General features: G+C 42.8%; 2 long non-coding RNA genes across 8 annotated transcripts in view; one reads left to right on the top strand and one right to left on the bottom strand.

Moving 5' to 3' along the window:
• The window catches only part of LOC309331284, a 66816-nt gene that overhangs the window by 5648 nt on the left and 40058 nt on the right, over nt 1-21110 (top strand). For 4 of the 7 annotated variants that reach the window (XR_014151766.1, XR_014151770.1, XR_014151771.1 and 1 more), the window contains exons 2-5: nt 10547-10605; nt 12735-12872; nt 13006-13073; nt 13428-13583. This is a non-coding gene — a long non-coding RNA (uncharacterized lncRNA). The remainder of the gene's footprint in view (nt 1-10546; nt 10606-12734; nt 12873-13005; nt 13074-13427; nt 13584-21110) is intronic. The other 3 variants (XR_014151767.1, XR_014151769.1, XR_014151768.1) reach the window with 2 other exon arrangements.
• On the bottom strand, nt 10892-12708 carry LOC309331326. Its single transcript, XR_014151822.1, has 3 exons — nt 12573-12708; nt 12022-12242; nt 10892-11978 (listed from the first exon to the last, which is right to left on the bottom strand). It is a non-coding gene; the product is annotated as an uncharacterized lncRNA (long non-coding RNA).

Genomic DNA, 21110 nt, shown 5'->3' with positions numbered 1-21110 from the left:
AGTATTCTTTCAGGGTTGTCTTCATTGAGATAACAGAACATTTTATCAGAATGCTTTCTGTTAAGTCTCTGTCCTAAATTAGATTCAATTTATGTGTGCAGGGATCGACTAAAATGTGATCCCCTATCTACATGAGTGATGAAAGGTTGCACCATAATTCACTATCCATGTGCATTTTCTGTGGCTGGGTTTGTAAGCAGAATCGCAGATTCAAGCTAAATTCGGCTATGTTATGGAATTGTTCCCAGAAAATAGTTATACTAGTTCAGTCATGTGGATAATCATAAACTGTGTTTTGGTGTAACTTCAAATATTTTATATCAAATATTTGTACTGCTTTTTAACAGGGTATATTTTTGTATTAAAATACTGTTTCCTCATATCAGTAACTAAAATGGATGCATAGGACATGCTTTGTGGTTCAACTTTCCTCAATATGTGAAGCATTTTACCACTGCAGTCAAGTCCTGGATGGTTTTCACTTCTCCTGGCTGTTTGAATTTAATTTTAATACCTTGCAACCAAGTCACATTTATTCTATCTTTCTCTGGACTAGAGTGCATAGGTTAGAGAGTTCCTCTCTGCACTGCAGTGGTTTGAATGATTCCACTGAAATTAAAGGTTACTGAATAGCCCTGGAGCTCAGCGTTGCAGCATAACTGAGCACAGTCTTGCCGCAGGACCTGCAGGGTTTGGTGCACATAATCTATGTTTAATGTGTGCTGCATTTACAAGGTGCCCTGACTTCAGATTAAATTATGGGCTCCCAGACCTGCCTTGCAAATTTTCTAAGAGTTCTTTCACACAAAGAACTCTAAAGGCTGAAGTAAAAGGCCATGTGTCTATAAATGAAAACAGCACAGAATTCCAGCTCCTTCAGAGCCCTCTATTGAATAGCAGTTCTGATCACATGGAATGCAAAACTAAATCTTTGCTTGGCATTATATAAATGCATGTTTTGGCTTTCTTTTCTTTGCATAATACTATCAGGTTCATCTGTTTTACAGAAAACCATGATTTGACACTACATGTCATAACAACCAAGCCACTGTCCAAGACAGAGCTCTGAAGGAGTTAAACCATATTTTGCAAGTTTGGTTTGTAGGACAGACTATAATCATACTTTGTTGGCTAGGATGCAACTGCTACATATGGTTTGCTACAAAAGAGGGCAAGAGAAGAGGCTGATATTATGTGTCAGCTGCATAATGTGGCCACATAATGCCAAATGAGCTCTGTGTTGCTTCTTGCTATGTTAGTCAAGGTTTCAGTGCAAATAGTTAATAGTTTAGGACCTCACATTATTAAAGGATAGAATTTACACTGCGATAATAGTTTTTGAATAGACCTGTATATCATGTATAACTATGTGTGTTATGGTAAGGTCCTTCATAAACATCTTACACAGGGTGTCACGGTCTGGTTTACGGGCAGTCGAAGTCCCGGCTGAGGATGAGCAAGACGGCGGGGTGGGAGCAGGAATGGGAGTCTGGAAGCCAAGGGTCAGAGAGTTGGGAGTCAAGAAGCCAAGGGTCCGAGGGTCAGAAAACCTGGAGCCAAGGGTCCAAGGATCAGGAAGCAAGGGGTCAAGAAGCCTAACGCAGCAAGGCAGGAAGCGTGTTGCTGTGGCAAAGAGCCAAAGGGAAATGCTCACCTTATATCCCTTCCCGGCTCTTGCCACCAGGTGCTGTGAGTTACCAGTCTGCCTCACCTGTGTGGCCACGCCTTGCCTCTTCAGAACAAATTTAGGAAAGCCCCAGTCCTGCGAAGCCCTACCAGTCACAGGGCCTGGCTCCTGTACACACTCCTAACACAGGGATTAGATGCCCAGAGTGCTCCTGTGTTCTCAGTTGCAATAGTATATTTTCTGTAGCTTTTGATGATGATTGATTGAACTTAGTTTAATATTTTATTGGTTTGTCTCTTTTTTGTGAGGTGTGTGTGTGTATATATATATGTGTGTGTGTGTGTGTGTGTGTGTGTATGGTTGTTGGCCATCTTGAGATCTTCTGGTAGTCTCTATCTTTACTGGAATGGTTTTTAAAATGTTTTTATTGTTTTATTGTTTGTTTGCTACTCTCAGCACCTTTGGGAGTAAGGATTGAGCATAAATTTAATAAATTAAATGAGAGGGAGGATTAAAAAACATTTTAATAAATAAAATACTACATATTAGTGTGCCACAGAGAGTATGAGCAGGGAAGACATATCATGACAGACGATACCTGAAGGGCAAAGCAGGATCTAATGTTGTATTAATTTAAGAAAACTTGTTTTTTAGGGACAGAAGGGTGGCAGGCTTGAGACTTAACCTTTTCAAATTGGTAGTTTAGTGAGAGGTCCTACTCAAAGTTTCTTGATCAAGAGATACAAGTTGGCTTATCAGGTACTGGGGGGCCTATTATCTGCCTTCTGTGAAGGATGTTGATGACAAAATCTGTTGCAAGCACTTCTGGCAAAAATCCAGAGTTACAGTGAGCAAGGAAATAGCTCCTTTTAGTGATTATGGATGTGATTGTGGTAGGGCTTAGTTCCCACATGGCAGTGCTGCGCTATCTTGAGTGCAGCTCATCTCAAAAGTCGTACACATTTACATATTTCAGTATGTAATTTTCCAAATTATTACAAATCAAACCAAATTACTTTGATACAATTTCTTAAAATCAGGTTTCCCACTCCTATTGCAAACATATGTCGATCATTTCCTCTTAGCCGCATCATCTCTTAATTAATGTCCAATTGACACCTTCACTTGCCGTTAGTCCATTCTTGCAGCTGACCACATTTTTTTCCTCCTTACAAACAGCACCTCTATTACATCTTATAAATATAAAATCCATTTCACGTGTGTAGTCCTTCATATACATTGTTTTTTCAGACCTGGTGGTGTGCTGGGAGCATTAATTACTATCTTCCATTGTTGGGTTCTTTGCAGTAGTTATCTGGATGGGACAAGGTCACATTCCATTCCTTCCACTCTTTACCAACTAGCGTATAAGCTGCAGCCATAAATAACTCACAGAGTACATGCCCAGTCTCTGCCATTAAAATTCCACTCTGGAGTTTATCCTCAGCACACATTTAAAAACAAAATCTTTTATCAAATTCAGCCTCTTGCCAGATCTATTCGGGAGCTGTTCATTCTTCTTGCTCTGTATTGTTCCATCATACTCGTGATCCAATCCAAAGGTAATTTTAAATAAAGTCCATTCAACCTCGGTCGAGGGGGAAGGGCATAATAAAAGCTTCTTAAATTCCTTGCTGAGCATAAATCAAAAGCCGCCTCTTTTCCACGTTAACAGCCACAGCTACACAAGTCTCTTTCATTTTACAGGGGAGGACAAGAAAAAAGTAGGCCATTTGAAAACCATATGAAAGCACCAAGCATCTTTGTCCTCCCCCTTCCTTTCCCAGCTGTTGTAAGGATTCTCAAGCTTCAGAAAAAAAAGATTCAAATACTGTCAAAGGGCAAAACCTAGTCCTTTCGGCAGCTGATTAATTGCAGCCCATTGTCATATGTTGGTCTATAAGTGCCTCTTGATTAACGCCAATATTCCAGATTAAGGAGGAACCAACCATAAATCATGCCAGAGATGGAGGCTCGTCCATGGTAGGGACACACTCACAGGTTGCACCTTTTCTGCCTTTCAAGTTGGCAGACACAGGCTTGAGCAGCACAGTGGGATGCAGTGAGCTCCCCAGACCCCGCTGGAGAACATTTCCAGAATTTTTGCCTCATAACCTGCCTGAACCTCCCCACTGTCTGCAGAGGGCAGCGGGCGGCAATCACCATTGACTCGTGACATAGCCGGGAACCCCATATTGCTTCTTTCTATACTGCCTCATCAGTTGCTCCCACTTCCTTATTACAGTGGTACCTCTGGTTGCGAATGGGATCCGTTCCGGAGGCCCGCTCGCAACATGAAAAGAGCACAACCCGCAGGGGCGCGTCTGTACACACGCGGGTTGCGATTTACCACTTCTACGCATGTGCATGATGTCATTTTGCGCTTCTGCGCGAGTGGCGAAACCCGGAAATAACCCTTTCCGGTACTTCCTGTTCGCTGCGGGATGTAACCTGAAAGAATGTAACATGAAGCGGACGTAACATGAGGTATGACTGTATTCTCCCCATCACTTTCTCCTTTATTCATGACAGAAGAACCTCATTGACTTGTGGTCAGCAGGTACCATATTTTTTCATAGCTCTGCTCCTGCTGAAGCAGGCTCACTGGATTTTGCCAGCAATTATCCTTCCTTTCAGTGCCTCACATATCTTCCTCCTATCATTGTGGTTATGAAGGCATTCTGCAGATTCTGAAAGACAGAATCTGTGTTGCAAATTGAGGGGCAGAGTGCTGCCAGGAACTGCAAAAGGTTTTTGGGTAGTGGGGAGAAGGGATCGTGTTTGTGGGTTTAGAACAGTGGTTGGTAAGGAAGGACTGGTTAGAGGTATAAACAGTCTCAATTTCTAAAATATTTTTGAGCTCAGCAAGTTCATGGTCTAACAAATAGTACTATGATTGTGTGTTTCAAACTTGGGCAACACAGAAACAGTTCTTTATAATAAAACAGTATTGAACTGGCTGATAGATCAAGTTAAGCAGTGCTACAGTTCATCAGCTCCCATTTAGGTGTCATATGATCTATTCCAAGGTTTTCCCTGAAAGGCTTTTTCCTTGTTTTTAATTGCCATGTCTATGGTCCTCTGGGAGAGAATAGGGAAAGAACTGTCCTGATTGCAACTTGAATAGTTTGTATAATAATAAACTTATGTTAAACTTGGATAGACTCTCAGAGACTTCCTCCTGGAAGTCTCTCAGCAATCACTTTGTTGGCAGACAGCTCATTTGAAGAGCATCTGTTTCAAATTTATCGTTCTCTGTTGTCATACTTAAGTGTAACAGATTCTGGTTCTTGCTTCTCTTCTCTGCAGACCCTTTTACCAACTGCAGCCCCAGCTGAGCCTTCTCCCAGAGGTCTCAGTAACACCTTAGGCCAGCCTGCCCCAACGGACAGAAGAGCAGGTGCTAAGCGGGCTATAGATAGTGGAGTAATTCTCTTTCACATCCCAGAACACACACATGGGCATGCAGGGTGCCACACACAGCTTTCCTATTACATAGCCTCTCATTAGCTTGATGTGTGTGGGGTTATTGTAATGAGGGGATTTGTGGTGTCTGTAACAAAAGATCTCTGTAGTAATAATGATAATATTGGAGCTGGGTGGACTGTGATGAGCCAAACTCACACACTGACACTGCCATTCCTACAACAGAAGTGTTCTGTAGAAAAACTTTACATTTTCTCAGTTTTTCATGCATTGAACTGTGTCCCTCTGAAACTTCCTAAGGTTTTGCCATATTTCTCTCTCACCATTTCTTAGATCAGTGCAAAATCTCAAATGAATCAAGAAAACCTTGCCTGTGCTTGACAAACAAAAAGTTTACTTATATGTAACAAAATATGGTAAGCACTTAAATGTATTGCCCCAATGCAAATTATGATCACTTTGGCTTGTGATCAGATCTTTATAATTGCTGGTACAAGGAGATGGCAGAAGATTACTCCTGAGAACTAAGAATTGTTGAGGCAGGTTCGGTGAGAAATGGAGAATCTCTGATTAATAAATTCTCTGAAAGCAAGCAAGGTGATTTTGTACCAGTGTAGAGATGTTGAGGGGTAGGGAAAGGGACATAAAACTAAACTGGGCAGGCGGAATGCAATAGAGTATTTTGAAAGAGGTCGTGGCTGGGTACCTTGAAAGGGGAGGGGGGATATTTATTTATTTATGCAAATCCCATCTCCCTTTCTAATCAAATCATGCAGACAATTCCTCTTACTGATCTACATTTGGATGTAGGAATGCATGGAACAGATCATATGCTCAGAATGTCTTCATAAAAATAAGAAGTTTCAAAATCAGAAATATAACTGGCCAGGGGATGGAGAAGTATTTGCATATTTTAACTTTTTACACCTGAGACAGAACAGCTACAATCTTGCATAGTAATTGCTCTGAAATGCAGGCATCCTTTGACCGCAGTGCTAATTTGTTGCAGTATATGGAGTTTGCAGACAGGGAAGACTGCAGCCTTCCTCACTTCCTACTTAGCATTTATAGCTTTAACCTACTTCTCAAGAAAATAGAAGAAATCTGGGAGCAGCTCATTTTGAAAGATACAGTGCAATCCAATACATGTCTGCCCACAAGTAAGTTTCATTGAGTTCAGTAGCGCTTACTTCCAAGTAAGTGTGTATAGGATTGCAGCCTAAAACAGTATTTTCTGCTATTTTGCTCTTTTCTGAAGGAGAGCTAGCTTGGCTGCGTGCCCGCCTGCCTGCTGGCCTATTGATCCCCTCAATGAGGGATTTGTATGCATTTGATTGCATATTTTTCTGCTTCTGGTAACCTTGTGCCTACCTTGTCCACTGCCAGGGAAACCCTGTGAAAAGAAGATTTATTGAGAAATTCAAAGTAGTGCTATATAAAAATAGAAGCTAGCAGCTCTTAGCTTCTCTTTCTTGCCCTTTCTAGTTTAAAGCATTCAGAAGTGAAATATCTGAATGCAGCATAGGCCAAAGGGGACCTCAAATTAAGTTTCCTTCCTTTTTTTCAGAGAGTGGTGGAGGGAAGGCCCACACATTTTGTGAGGGTTTATCTGATTTTTGCTACTGATTTACAGCAAACTGGGGCCAAAGTACCATACACATGATGTGGTATATCTATTTTCAGACCTCCAAATACTTTTTTTTAAAAAAAGCAAAGCTTAAAAGTAACTGGGTATGGCTTGGGGCCACAGGACTGAGAATGTGTAGTCTTTGCCTCCCTTACTTATTTCTCCAAGTAAGTAATAAATAAAAATATATTTCCCAATATCACCCTTTGAGATTGCTATAATGGTCTTGCTGGGTAAAAAAGACAGAAACAACAAAGGTATATTTTCTTCCCTGTGGAGTGTGTAATTAAAAAAATAGCACAGACTGACAGCACCACTACCTTAATCCAGTTTGTTCATATGGTTGCTTTTAAGTTTTTTAAAAAACTGTTAGGCACCTAAACACTGATTTCTCACATCACGTGTAGTTTGGCCCAAAGTAATTCTTGAACTGCTCTCTTCTCACACCTCAAATCCCTTCTGGTTTTGAGCCTGGAGAGCAGCTTGGTGCATAATCCATGAAATTTAGGAAACTATTTCCTTCATACCACTTCATGGTTGTAGAATGTCTTGCTAGAGCCTATGGAACAAATATATTTATTGTAAGGGAAGGGCAGGAGGGGTGCATTCATAAACCAGGCTCTGGTGTCTTGATGTCCTGTACCAGTTGGTCCCTTACCTTTCCCACCCTGACCTGGCCACAGTGATCCATGCGACGGTCATCTCCAGGCTTGACTACTGTAATTCGCTCTATGCGGGGCTGCCCTTGAAGCTGTCCCAGAAACTTCAGCAGGTGCAGAATGCTGCAGCGAGGCTCCTCACGGGGTCTCTGCCATGGGAGCATATTCACCCAGTGCTTTTCCAGCTGCACGGGCTCCCGGTGGAGTACAAGGTCAGATTTAAGGTGCTGCTTTTGACCTTTAAAGCCCTTCACGGCCTAGGACCCTTGTACCTACGGGACCGCCTCTCCCAGTATGCCCCACGGAGAGCCTCAAGGCCCATAAATAGCAACACCCTAGTGGTCCCGGGCCCTAAAGAAGTTAGATTAGCTTCAACCAGAGCCAGGGCCTTTTCAACTCTGGCCTGGTGGAACGCTCTGCCTCATGAGACCAGGGCCCTGCAGGATCTGATTTCTTTCCGCAGCGCCTGTAAGACAGAGTTGTTCCACCTGGCCTTTGGTTTGGAGCCAATTTGATTCCCTCCCTCCCTCTCTTTCTTTTTTCTTTTCCTTTCTCCTCCTGCGATGAGGCTACATTTTAATATTTTTATGTTTCAATATTTTAATGTTGTATTTTAATTTTGTTTTTAAGTTGTAATCATTCAACTTGTTTTTATTATTGCTTGTTAGCCGCCCTGAGCCCGGCCTTGGCTGGGGAGGGCGGGGTATAAATAAAAATTATTATTATTATTATTATTATTATTATTATTATATTACCACTGGTGCCTTGCCAAATATGGAGGATGAAGGGCACCATCTAGGCTGCAGTACCCGTCAGCCTGAATACAGTAGACTAATTTGGAACAGCCATTTATTACAAAACTTGGGCCTCAGAAGCTGCTTTTTAGTCTGAGCAATTTTCCAGACCAGTGGGAATAGCAGTGCAGATGACTCCTTGGGTCCTGATTTGTGTACTTTTGAACTGGTCCTGACCATATCCCTCCTGTGCTGAAAATCAGCTTACCTGTATCTTTGCACCAAACACCTGGAGCAGACTCCTGAGACCCAACAGTATATTTAGAAAATATTACATAAATACAAAAGAGTAACATAAAAAAATTTCTGTGTAATTTTCTTTCTGATGGAAATCCCTGCCACATTTATTGGACTGAAGAAGATTTCCATGACCACATTTGAAGAATGTACTAAGTTGCTATAAAACATAGTTTCCATCCTAGTTTCAGAAAATGTAAAATTCTTACATCACATGTACACCATACATTTAAAGCACATAACTTTTGTAAAAGAATCCTGGGAACTAGTGTACCCCTTACAGAGCTACAGTTCTCAGCCCCTTTAATTGCAATTCCCAGGATTATATGGGATAAGCCATGTGCTTTAAATGTATGGTGTGGGTGTGTGACCTTACATAGTTTTGAACTTTATTCAAGTTCAAATTTAGAATTTCAGACAGTTTAGTCTGGAGAAGATTATGAATCTCAAGAGCTTGCACACTCTTTAACTTAGTGGTGGGAAACCTATGACTCTGCAGCATATGTAGTTGGACTACAATCCCATCATTTCTGACCATTGGCCTTGCTGCCTTGGACTGACGGGAGCTTGAGCCCAACAACATTTGCAGGGCTGCAGGTTCCCCACCTCTGCCTTAAGTTGAACAGAGGTTATCCGTCACTTTTAACATCCCTTACCACAAATAAATAAGCATCTATTCCTATTAGTGACTCCTTGCAATCTGGAAAAGCAGTAATTGCATATCATTAATTGTGTTTGTGTTAATACAGACCTCAGCAGTCAGGGCTGATATAATAGCTGTTGTCAAAAATGAATTGGTACCATCTGGCTTTGTTGGGTTGCTATTGGGTTCTGCCGCTTTGTACTGAAGTGAGGTCTCCAAAATGCACTGAATGAGAATAGATGAAACAACTAATTGACTCTCTTTTCTCTGTCATCTTGGGTACTTCAGAGCTATGAAAACGCACATGTACTTGTCAAGTGGCCACAAAAAAGAGGTCAAGATGTCTATTTTACTCTGGCCAGGTCATGACCTGAGGCTCTGTGGCGAGTGTCTCCAAATCCCTGTAAGGCAGTGGGCCAGTAGTGAGCCTGTGTGTGTAAGAAACCCTCCCACTGAGAATGTAATTAAAGCAGCTTGGAAACAGAGGGGGAAACTCTGCATTCTCTGGGGCTCATTTTATTCCAGCTTTGATTAATGAGGTTGGGTGGAGTTAATGAACAGGGAGTTTAAAAGAGTGAGCAGCCCAAGCTGATACATCTCCTTTCTCTTGGGAACTTGCTAAGGGTTATGGGCAGCAACAATGATCCAGCAATGGGGGTTTGGGGGATCAGGTGCTGTCCCTCTCTGCTTAGATCATTTATGCAGAGAATTATCTCCAATGGTATTTTTCCTGCTCCTCTGTGCAGGGCAAAACTGACTAACCTCTTCAGTTTTGTAGCTTGAAGAGCCAGTGGGAGCTCCTTGAGCAGATCAGGCCATCATGAAGCAGTTAACTTTAGTCTTGATTCCCTTAGGAGTTGCATTGTCTGGGCATAAAACTGCCCTTTTCCCTTGTGTAGTTAAGGAATGTCAGAAGTCCTTTTTAACTGAAACCATCAAAGAGTAGCCCACGGGAAGACCTGCCTAATCTATCACTGCAGGTCTTTCTCACCTCTAATAGCAAAGAAGAAGAAATAGATACTGCTCTGAACTAAGGAATATCTCCATAGGTCTAGGGAGCAATTATTCAGTACATGATGTGGAACAAAATAGTACCATAGTTAAAACACTACTGTGAATCTTTGGGGCTAATTCCCATTTTCATCTAGCAAGTTATCAAATGTTTTCCTTTTTCCTTTATTACTGATCAATAACTTTCGTTAGAATCCTAATATCCATTAAAACACATTTCTTCCTGAAAACGCATACTTTCTGTGTACCTCTCTAATCTTACATTCTGTCTCCCTTTTTCTTTGTTGAGCTATGTGTCTGCACTTTTGTCCCAATAACATTCATAGACATATTTCTGTGATGCACAATTTAGTACCCTTTGCAGAAGCAAGTTTATGGTCTCAATGATTGCAAACAAATATCTGAAAATGTGGGCAGTTCTGCTAAAGATGTTGATACCTGAGAACTACCATTGATCAAAATCTTTTGAATTCACTACAGCTCTTACTCATTTTCTATTTCTTATTCCTTCCCTTTAATTAGCATTGAAGCAAAACAACAAGAAAAACAAGCCCAGCTGTGGACCCAGAACTTCCAGGAAGGTAGCCCCATTCTAAAGGGCCCAATAAATGTTACTGTGGCTGTTTTTGGGGTGGAAATTATATTTAAAGAGGTCTGCTCTTGGCAATGGGGAACCACCAGGCATGTGTTCAGTATCACCACTGGGGATAATATATTCTTTAAGTTGTTTGCCCTGGTACCTGAGAGAAATAGGAACTGAGGGGAAAGAGAAAACCTCTAGGGTAAGAGACTAGTTTGCTGAAAGAGTTGACTACTTGCATGAACCAAATAGTTAAAGGGGATTACAAGTCTGAGAGACAGACAAGTGAAAATGTTCATTGGGTTGTCTGGAAGGCCCAGTTTAACATCTGATTCACATTTTAGCAATTCTTGTGATGATGTCATGATTGCTATATTATAACATAATATAACATATCAGTCAGTTTTCTTGTTGCTGGCACTAGAGTACTTTATAAATGATTTTGTTGCACAAGATGGCAAGTAGCAATTCACAATCATTGAAGGCCACATTTGCTCTTTGCATGAAGATGGCAGCATGTCCTCCAGGTGCAGAAATGCCTCTTAAATCTGAATGCTGGTCCCCTCTTTTCTTCCCAGTATATAACACCAGTGTCTCACAACAAATGTAACTGAAGAACCTGAAGAAAGAGACAGTGCATGTGCTTTTGAAAACAAGGGGAAATTATAATTTTGTTAAAGAAGAAAAGGAGTATGTGGCGGCTCCCAGTATTTATAGAGCCCCACCCCTATTACATCATTAGAATCAGAACATAAACCTATGAAATTAGAAAAGAGTGAAAAATATCAATGTTTTGTCCAGATCCTAGGTACTGCACCCTCGCTAAAGGAGGCTGTATGGATGATTCACTAAATGATTGTAGGATGATGTGTGTACCTGAGCTTATGGCCCCAAATTCTCTTTATCTTACATGCTGCTTTATTACAAAAATGACGACTAGACTACTGATCCTAAACTGAATAGTTAGTTGCCCAACCACCCACTCCAGAACCCATTGCTCTCAACTGACTCTCAACTGACTCGCATTCAAACTCCCTTTCAAATCCTCATCCAATCATCACTCACCACCAGGATTCCACAATCTTTCTTTCCCCCCTCCCTCCTTAACATTCCCATAATAATTCTGATACAATTACCTTGTAATACAATGTAATAGTTATTATTACATTCAATATTTTATACACACTGCTCCCTGTAACCATACTGTTACTGCAGGTTCTCCATCCCTGTTTTAAAAACCAGATGTCTTCTTCCAGATGATCCTGGAAATTGTAGTTTGTTCGGGATTCTGGGGATTGTAGGTCTGAGAGGGAAGCCGCAATGGCACGAATCATTTTGGGGGAAGTCATGTGCTTTACAGGCTCCTTGGATGCTCTTTAAAACATACCATCATAGAATTGTAGAGTTAGAAAAGGACCCCGAGGGTCAACTAGATGATCCATGGCTGATGGCCATCCAAGCACTGCTTAAAAACCTTCAAGGAAGGAGAGTCACTGCTTCAGGGCTTAAAGGCCTCTGGAACAGGAGAAAACAAGCTTGCTCCACCCTCCATGTAACTGCCCTTTATACTTTAGTTATTGAAAGGTCTGCATAGTGTGGATCTCATATCAGTGTTATGAGAGTGTAAGCGACACATTTCTCTCTACCCTTTCTCCACACCAGGGGTCTCCAAGCTTTCCTTGCCTCGGGCTGGTTGCTCGAGCAACAATCGCACAGAGGGCGGGGGAGCGTGCGCCCGTACACAGGCGCACACACTATTTCCGGTGCACGTCCGGGTTGGAGGAGCACCGGAAATAGCTTGTGCGCATGTGCACGGGCCTCATCCGACCTGGATGTGCACTAGAAAACGTCCCCACGCTGTGCTGCGCAGCTAAGAGTGGGTGGCCGTGAGCGGCAGCAGGGGGCGCCGCGGGCCGGATAAAGGCATCCCTCAGGCCTTAACTGGCCCCCGGGCCGTAGGTTGGTGACCCCCCACTCCACACCATGCAGAATTGCAATGGTAACCAGAAGGCTGGAGTTTGGAACCCAGCCAGGGCTGGCTCTGGGCAGGATCCTTGCATTGCCGGGGGTTGGACTAGATGACCCTTGGGATCCCTTCCAACCATGCCATATTATGATTATATCAAGCAGCTAAAGGAACAAAAAGATGCTTCTGAAACATTTGGGAATCATAGGAACACTCACCCCACCAGTGGCTTCCCCCAAGAGCTTGCATCTTCCTTAGGAGAGAGGCATGCCAGAACAAAGACGGAAAGGCTCAGAGTTCAGGTAGGTAGAAATGCCAATGAGTGCCCTATACTATCGGAATGCTTCCTTCCCATGTCCCCCACACTCATGTGCCAGACTGCTGCTAGCATGGCTGGGAGCCAGGCGCGTGCTGATTGCTCCATTTTCTTTGCAGCGAGGGAGCCTTTCCCCAACATATACTTGGTTCTGACCAAATCCCTGGAGAGACGTGATGACCCTCAGGTATTGGGGCAGAGGGAAGGAAGGGGTCCTTGTGAAACACGTTTGTGAGTCTGTGGCTTCCAGCAAGTGCTTTTCAGAAGCATTGCTCCCTCCAACAGGGGAGGCAGAGGATAGCCATCATGGCTAGTTGCCTTTGTTGGTTATAGACACTTTAAAAGTAGGCACAATTATATCATGACAAATTGTATGTAGTTTAAGCCTTTAGAAAAGCTGTAGCTATTCAAATGGCCTATCATGACAAAGTTTAGCTGCTAACATCCCTCTGAGGAAGTGGCGTAACAAATGGAGGCTCTCACAGTGAAGGAGGAATCAAATCCTTACTATATTTAAGTCAGTGCAATTGACTAATTCCAGGAACAAGTTTCAGGGAAAACACGTAAGAAGGAATAATACTGCAAATCCAAAGGAATGGGAACATCTGAACTCTTGGTAATCATCCATTCCTTCAAAGCGTTTTTGCCCTGTTCTTCAGCCAAAAAAGGCTTCCAGAGTTGCTTACAAATGCCAATGGTAAGACATGAAATTTGCAATCTAAATACATAAACTGGGTTGGGAGGGAGGAAAAGAGCATATTTAGGCACTAGGTATTTTAACAAGTTCTTTTTATGATCAGTGGGAATGGAATGAATTGCAAGGTAGGAGCCAAAGGTTTCTGGTATTCCCTCAAACTCTATGGGTCCTGCAGTCTTAACTCTCCCTTTGCTATAGTCTGATGGAATGGCTGCAGATTGATGACACTTTAGCAGGGAGCCTGATGGAGCTGGTGTTTCAACAGAGTTTATGGAGAGGACTTGCACTCCTTCTGATGAAATGGCTGCTTGTATATGTCATCTAATTTAGCTCCAGAAGCAATAGCCTTTAAATAGGATGACTTTGTAAAAAGAATTACAATATGAGCAGGAAAGGCAAACAAACTAAAACAGATATTTTCAAGGCTCAGATGCAATCTGAACTTTTCAAGGCGGCCAGGAATGTCACATGGATCACAAAAAGTACCAGTGTGCTGTAGAGGTTACAGTGTTGGACTAAGACCCTAGAGATTGCGGTTCTAGTAACCATTTAGCCATGACAGTGTTTTGAAGTTGTACTACAGAAAGCAAAGACAGCTGTATTGCATATGTACACTTAGTTCAGAACTAAACAAGTTGGAAAATGTGAGAGCTGGCTTCTTTGTGTGTGTGTGCTGAAATATAAAATGACTATTTTTTGAATGCTGTGCTGATTTGCTCCATTTTACTCGAGAATTAGGGTGGAATTGAAGAGTATCATTTGTAAGGTATTAATGTATTTGAAAAGGAAAAGCTGGTGCTAAGTCTTTACTAACTGCTTTTTAGCCCCTGGTAATTGTGCTTCATGGTTGGAAAAGCTCTGTGTTTGTTCTTGCCTGCTTAATTTCAGTTGCCTTTGTTATGGGTATTCCACTCCTCACATTAACCAAAATGCTTTAATTACAAAGCCATTTGTACCAATGTTGGTTAAACAAATCAGTGTTTGGAGAAAGCAGGATTCTGCCTGCAGAACTAATTTCCTCAGCTGGGTGGGAAGGGTTTGAGGGGGGAAATCCCCCAAAAAGTAATGTGGAGATCTAAGCAATCACAGCTGTCAGGACTGCAGGACGGGAGCAATCAGATACGTAATTATACTATTCTAATTACAGGGATTACAGAGATCGTGGCATTACAAATTGCATGAGCTGCGGGCATTAGAATACATTAAATGCTTACTTGAAAGCAAAGCAGGTGACTAAGCCAAGGATGCCCTGCTCTTTGTGAAGAATAAGACTTTGTGTGGAATTGATGATACATTCCCTTATTATCTAGATGGAATTTGGTATAAAGTGTGGAATTCAGACTCAAATGTTTCAATGAAAAAGAGAGAAAAGTTGGACCTTAAAAAAGATTTCTAAGATAGACTTTGAAACCTGAGGAACCAGAAGAAGGGCTGGACAGGATTTCAGGGGGCTGGAGGTTAGAGCTTCAGAAGATGGCTATTGAGCTCATATACTGTATGTGGGCTTCTCATACGCCTCTGGCCACTGTTGAAACAGGATGCTGGATAGGCCTTTGTTCTGATTCAGCAAATTTCTTAATGTTCCTTATCTCTAAAGCAAAAAAATAAATGCAAGTACAGTGGTACCTCGGGTTACATACGCTTCAGGTTACAGACTACGCTAACCCAGAAATAGTTCTTTGCTTCAGGATGAGAACAGAAAGCGTGCAGCAGCGACGCGGCGGCAGCGGGAGGTCCCATTAGCTAAAGTGGTGCTTCAGGTTGAGAACAGTTTCAGGTTAAGAACGGACCTCCGGAATGAATTAAGTACTTAACCAGAGGTACCACTGGATTTTGCTCAATATTTGCAGGTAGCATTATTTTTCTACATATGGTGTAAAATACATTTTGATGATACTGTATGTGTAGCCTTAATGATACTGAGGTAGAGAAAAATGAAGGAAGCTGTAGGTGTAGGCCAACACTAATAACAGGCCATCATAACCTTACAGCAGGGTGGCAGCGTTAGCTCTGTTGCAGCAATAACATAGAATCATTGAATTTTAGAGGTGGAAGAGGGACCATGAGAGTCCTCTACTTCACCCCACCCCACCCTGCTATTCAGGAATCTTTTTGGCCAACTTGGGACCAACAACCCTGAGAGTAAAAGTTTTATGCATTTACAGTGGTGCCTCGCAAGACGAAATTAATTCGTTCCGCAAGTTTTTTCTTCTTGCGAGTTTTTCGTCTTGCGAAGCACGGTTTCCCATAGGAATGCATTGAAAATCAATTAATGCGTTCCTAGGGAGACCGCCTTCAGACCAGGTCCGGGGACAGTCTTTCCCCGGACCTCTTCTGAAGGCTGGTGGGGGGGGGGGAGGACTTTTCTCCCCACCGCCAGGCTTCAGAACAGCCTTCTGAAGGCTGGCGGTGGGAAGAAAAGCCCTTCTCCCGCCGCCAGCCTTCAGAAGAGTTCCTGCAGGGCTGCCTAGGCTGCGAATAGCAGCCTGCTGCCGGGTGCGAGGGACGCTCTGAAGCAGAGCGCCCCTCGCCCGGGGCAGACATCTGCAGCTTGGGGAGCCCTGCAGGACTTCCCCACAGGGCTCTCCAAGCTGCGGATAGCAGCCTGCTGCCCCGCTCGAGGGGCGCTCTTAAGCAGAGCGCCCCTCGGGTGGGGCAGACATCTGCAGCTTGGGGAGCCCTGCCGGACTTCCCCACAGGGCTCTCCAAGCTGCGGATAGCAGCCTGCTGCCCCGCATGAGGGGCGCTCTGCTTCAGAGCGCCCCTCGCCCGGGGCAGACATCTGCAGCTTGGGGAGCCCTGCCGGACTTCCCCACAGGGCTCTCCAAGCTGCGGATAGCAGCCTGCTTCCCCGCACGAGGGGCACTCTTAAGCAGAGCGCCCCTCGGGTGGGGCAGACATCTGCAGCTTGGGGAGCCCTGCCGGACTTCCCCACAGGGCTCTCCAAGCTGCGGATAGCAGCCTGCTGCCCCGCACGAGGGGCGCTCTTAAGCAGAGCGCCCCTCGCGCGCGGCAGACATTCACAGCTTGGGGAGCCCTGCGGGGAACTCTTCTGAAGGCTGGAGGCAGGAGAAGGGCTTTTCTTCCCACGCCAGCCTTCAGAACAGCCTTCTGAATGTTGGCGGTGGGGAGGAAAAACCCTCCTCCCACCGCAAGCCCCGGGAAGAGAGGAGAAGCTGCGCGCCTTCTCCTCTGTTCCCGGACCTCCCACCGCAAGCCTTCAGGACAGGTCCGGGAACAGAGGGGAAGGCGCGCAACTTCTCCTCTCTTCCCGGGGCTTGCGGTGGGAGGAGGGTTCCCCGCTGTCCCCGGAGATTTCCCTATGGGCTTTCGTTTTGCGAAGCAAGCCCATAGGGAAATTCGTCTTGCGAAGCCGCTAAAAAATCGGAAAACCCTTTCGTCTTGCGGGTTTTTCGTTTAGCGAGGCATTCGTCTTGCGGGGCACCACTGTACCAACCTTGGTGTCTGTTCATTTCATTGGCTTTCCTTAGAGCAGGGCTAGCGTTTGAAAAAATGTGGTTATGTGCAATGTGGAGTGAACCAGACCTTTCCCAACTCTCCAGCTCTTTGATCTCATTTCTTACTGATAAGCATAACCAATAAAACATGAAATTTAAAGAAATCACAAAATCTTGTAGATGCACTTTGCTGTTCATGTTACACAGAGCACTTGAGATTTAAAACGTCTTTATAAAATTTGTGTTATTCATAACAATTCAAGAGAGAGCATAAGCAGATCTGCTACCTTGCATTAAATTCTTAGTGTTTGCGAGAGAAAGAGTGCAGCCCATAAAACTTCAGCCAACTTAGAACACACAGCTCTGATTGAGGAAACTGACCACTGTAAACTATTATTAACCAGTGGTGTGCCTGATAAAGCAAGTGGTTGACCTTCCTCTGTAATACTGTTATTATTGGAAGGATAGAAACAAATTCATTCTTTTGTACCTTCTTACCACATCTAAATAAGCAGTGTCATGAAAAGAAAGGAAAGAAAATGTACAGAAGTAGAGGTTAGTCAGTGTGATTTAGTGGTGTAATGGTTAGAGCAGGGGTCAGCAAACTTTTTCAGCAGGGGGCTGGTCCACTGTCCCTCAGATCTTTTGGGGGGCTGGACTATATATTTTTTGGGGGGGAGGGGGAAATGAACCAATTCCTTTGCCCCACAAATAACCCAGAGATGCATTTTAAATAAAAGGACACATTCTACTCATGTAAAAACATGCTGATTCCTGGACCGTCCGCGGGCCGGATTGAGAAGGCGATTAGGCCGGATCCGGCCCCCAGACCTTAGTTTGCCTGCCCATGGGTTAGAGTGTTGGAGACAGGAGTTCAGATCCCTGCTCAGCCAGTCATAGTGTCTCAGCTTAACCTACCTCACAGGGTTGTTGTTAGGATAAAATGAGGAGGGGAAAAACCAAGTACACCACTTTGAGTTCTGAAGGAAAGGTAGAATATAAATGCAATAGACAGATGGTCTTATAATCATTGCTCTTCTGTCACACAGTTCTTACTTTTGAACCCAGATTTTCCATTTATATTGCAATGGTGATGTTGCGATCTGGGATTAACAACATCACATTTTTTGGCTACTATTTTAATGCCATTCTTTTTCAAAGCTGAGGAAATGTTTCAGGGAACAAGAAGCAAACTCAGCAGGGGGAGTGAGAATAGGTTGCAGAATATGTTTGGAAATTGAGAGTCCCATGGTGTCCTTAATGCATTAAGTTGAATAGGTGTCCCAGCAAAATGCATTTAACCCTGGAAGATTTCTGAAAGCCACCTCTCCTCCCATTTGTGATGAGTGCTTGTTTGCCTTTCGCACTTGTCAGTTCCCCAAGCAGCCCTAGAAATGATGAGTAGCAAACTCATTACCCCAAAATACAATTTGCAATTCTAATACAGATGTTATCCAAAGGTGCCTCTTGCGCTTTTATAGATCTCACCACTGTAACCCCCAGCAGGAGACATTCCATGTTTCACAATTGATTTCCTTCCTTTTGCTATAGCCGTATTGGTTCATTGGATGTAATACACATAGTTTTATCTCTATCATATGATGAATGTACATATCAGGCACATCAAGTTAAAACACATTAAAATGTGTGCCATTAATCTACAGGCTTCATGGTTTTTTCGGGGATTTTTATAAAAAAAAATCTGAGTGCATGTTATCCTTGATCCAGTTGTGCATTTTAAAACTAGAAACATTCTTATGTGTAATGCTTGCATCCTGATCTGATCTGAAACTGAGAAATTGAAAGATGAGGATGGTCACCATGATTGCAAACCATGATTGCAAAGTAGAATGAGACACAAAATATCCAGTGGAATACTATAATTCTCTTCCTACATGTTATCTAGCCTCTCTCTAGCAAAGGACAACAGACTGAATTCTTAGGGTTATGAATACTGTTGTCTTATAACTAATTTTGCCTGTTCTTGGAAAGTGATATGTATATCAGTTGATTATTGTGATTTTAGAATTAATAAAGGGTCTGATAGGTTATAAAATCAGACAATTCATAAATGTTCAAATCTAGAAAAATGGATCATAGTTGATTCTCCCCATAACAAAACAGTTTAACATTCATCATTGTTTATCACTTTTGAGAAATACATTTCAGAAGCTGAGGATCCTGTACACACACCCTTGCTGGTCTGTGATCCATATGGTAATGAGACTGAGGCAATGTAACTGATTAGTGCAGCTGGTTATTCACAAAGTATGTCTCACAAAATTTTCACTGTGTTTAAGATTAGTGTATGACTATTGTAGAACAACTATCCTTTACCCTGGAGCATTTTGGGGGAGACAAACCACAAACCTGGGTTCAGACATGGCTTAGCCCATAGCAGTGCTGCAGAACCAAGGAAGGAGCACAGTGGCCATCATTTTTTACTCCAAGAACCCACTCATTTGTGCTAAGTCATAAATCCGCTTGGTGCTAAATGCACACTGGGCCCCTGAATACAAGTACAGGATAATATGTTTCCTTGATCAAAGTAATCCAGCATTCAGCCTGTTCTAGGCTTATATGGAGGAAGTGCTTCTCTCTGAATATGACCAGATTAGGTCATCATTACAGAGGACAGAATCTGCTTTATGTTCAGGAGGCCTAATCCATTCTTTGAATTCAAATGGCCAGCGTTCCAGAAGTTGTCAAATGATCCATGATAGAATGTTATGATTGCAACCTGGAGATTCCATGTACCTAACAGGTCAGCAACCTCAACAGAATATATTATTAGTGCTTTATCCCCCTGCCTTCTCCCCAGGCAGTCATGGAACAAAATGAGTCCTGCGGGCTTAAGTAAATGGAAGAGAAGAAAGGACCAGTGCAGGGGAAACCTTTTGCAACCACAGAGTTCTTTTAAAAGCCTATGTGTTGCATCCAACAATCCTATGTTACACGGCTAACAGAATCCCAGCAGCTCGTTTAATGTTTGCTGTGTCCAGTAAAAGTGTCTACAGTATCTGCTTTCTGAGCATCCTCATATCAACTCCTAAATCTCCTGTACTTTTGCAAGTATTTTGTGGATTATTTGACCCATGTAATCAGATCTTCATTTTCTGTTTTCTTAACATGAATCTTTTCGTGACTCCTAATTCAGAGATAGGGAGCCTGTAGACTGTCAGATGTTGCTAGACTGGAGCCCACCCCACCTTCTCTGGCCTTGCACTGATGGATTGGAGTCCAGTACATGGGGGACACAGATGTTTTACCCCAGCATGCATTAACCTAGTCCTCCACCTGTGCAAGATTTGAGTGATAAACAGGTTTGAGTGGTTTCTGCAAAAAAATGTGGAATGATCACCTACATTCATCCTTCACCTTATGGTTTCCTTGTTATAGTGGTCATTCTGTGTCATGTACCATAGTAGTGATCTTGGTTCTGGGGCAGGGCTGATTTATTGTAAGTCCATACTTTCTTTTACTCATTTCTTCTCTGATCTAATCTGACCTATCACTTTGAATTACCTGGGCTGAGACTTGCACTACGTTGTTGTGTCTTAATTGCCCCCCCCCCCTGTATCCTTCATCAAAGATTCTTAGCTATGCTTCTGTCAGCACTAGAATATTACACAGCAAATATGTATTTTTTCCTTGTGCTTCTAAGAAAATAGAGTGCAGTGTCTATGTCTGTCTCTGTCTCTCTCTCTCTCTCTCCATCTCTTTTACAATTTGCAGCACATCAAAATGTAATTCTATCCTGTATTTTGCTAGTTATGTTTGTTCTAAGCAAGGTTCATGATGGGCAAATCCTCCTGTTTGCCTTATGACAATCTCCCTGTTAGAGAGATAATAAGAACAAAATTAGAAGGACTCTTGATAATCCAAGTGGTCCAAAGTGAATGAGGAATGCAAATCAGGTGAACAGTTAATTACTTTTTGAAAAATTCATTATTTGTCTAGAGCAGCTGATTGAAAAGCAGTGTTGCAATTTAAATTAAGACTATTTGTTCATTTCCAGAATGAAATAGTGTAATTTGACTTATAATCTGTTACAGTTTATATGAGTAAC

The sequence above is a fragment of the Podarcis erhardii genome (genome assembly GCF_964252035.2).
Source record: "Podarcis erhardii genome assembly, chromosome: 16".
Lineage (NCBI taxonomy): Eukaryota > Metazoa > Chordata > Lepidosauria > Squamata > Lacertidae > Podarcis > Podarcis erhardii.
The sequence above is the reverse complement of the archived record's forward strand: the minus strand, read 5'-3'. Positions and strand labels throughout refer to the sequence as shown.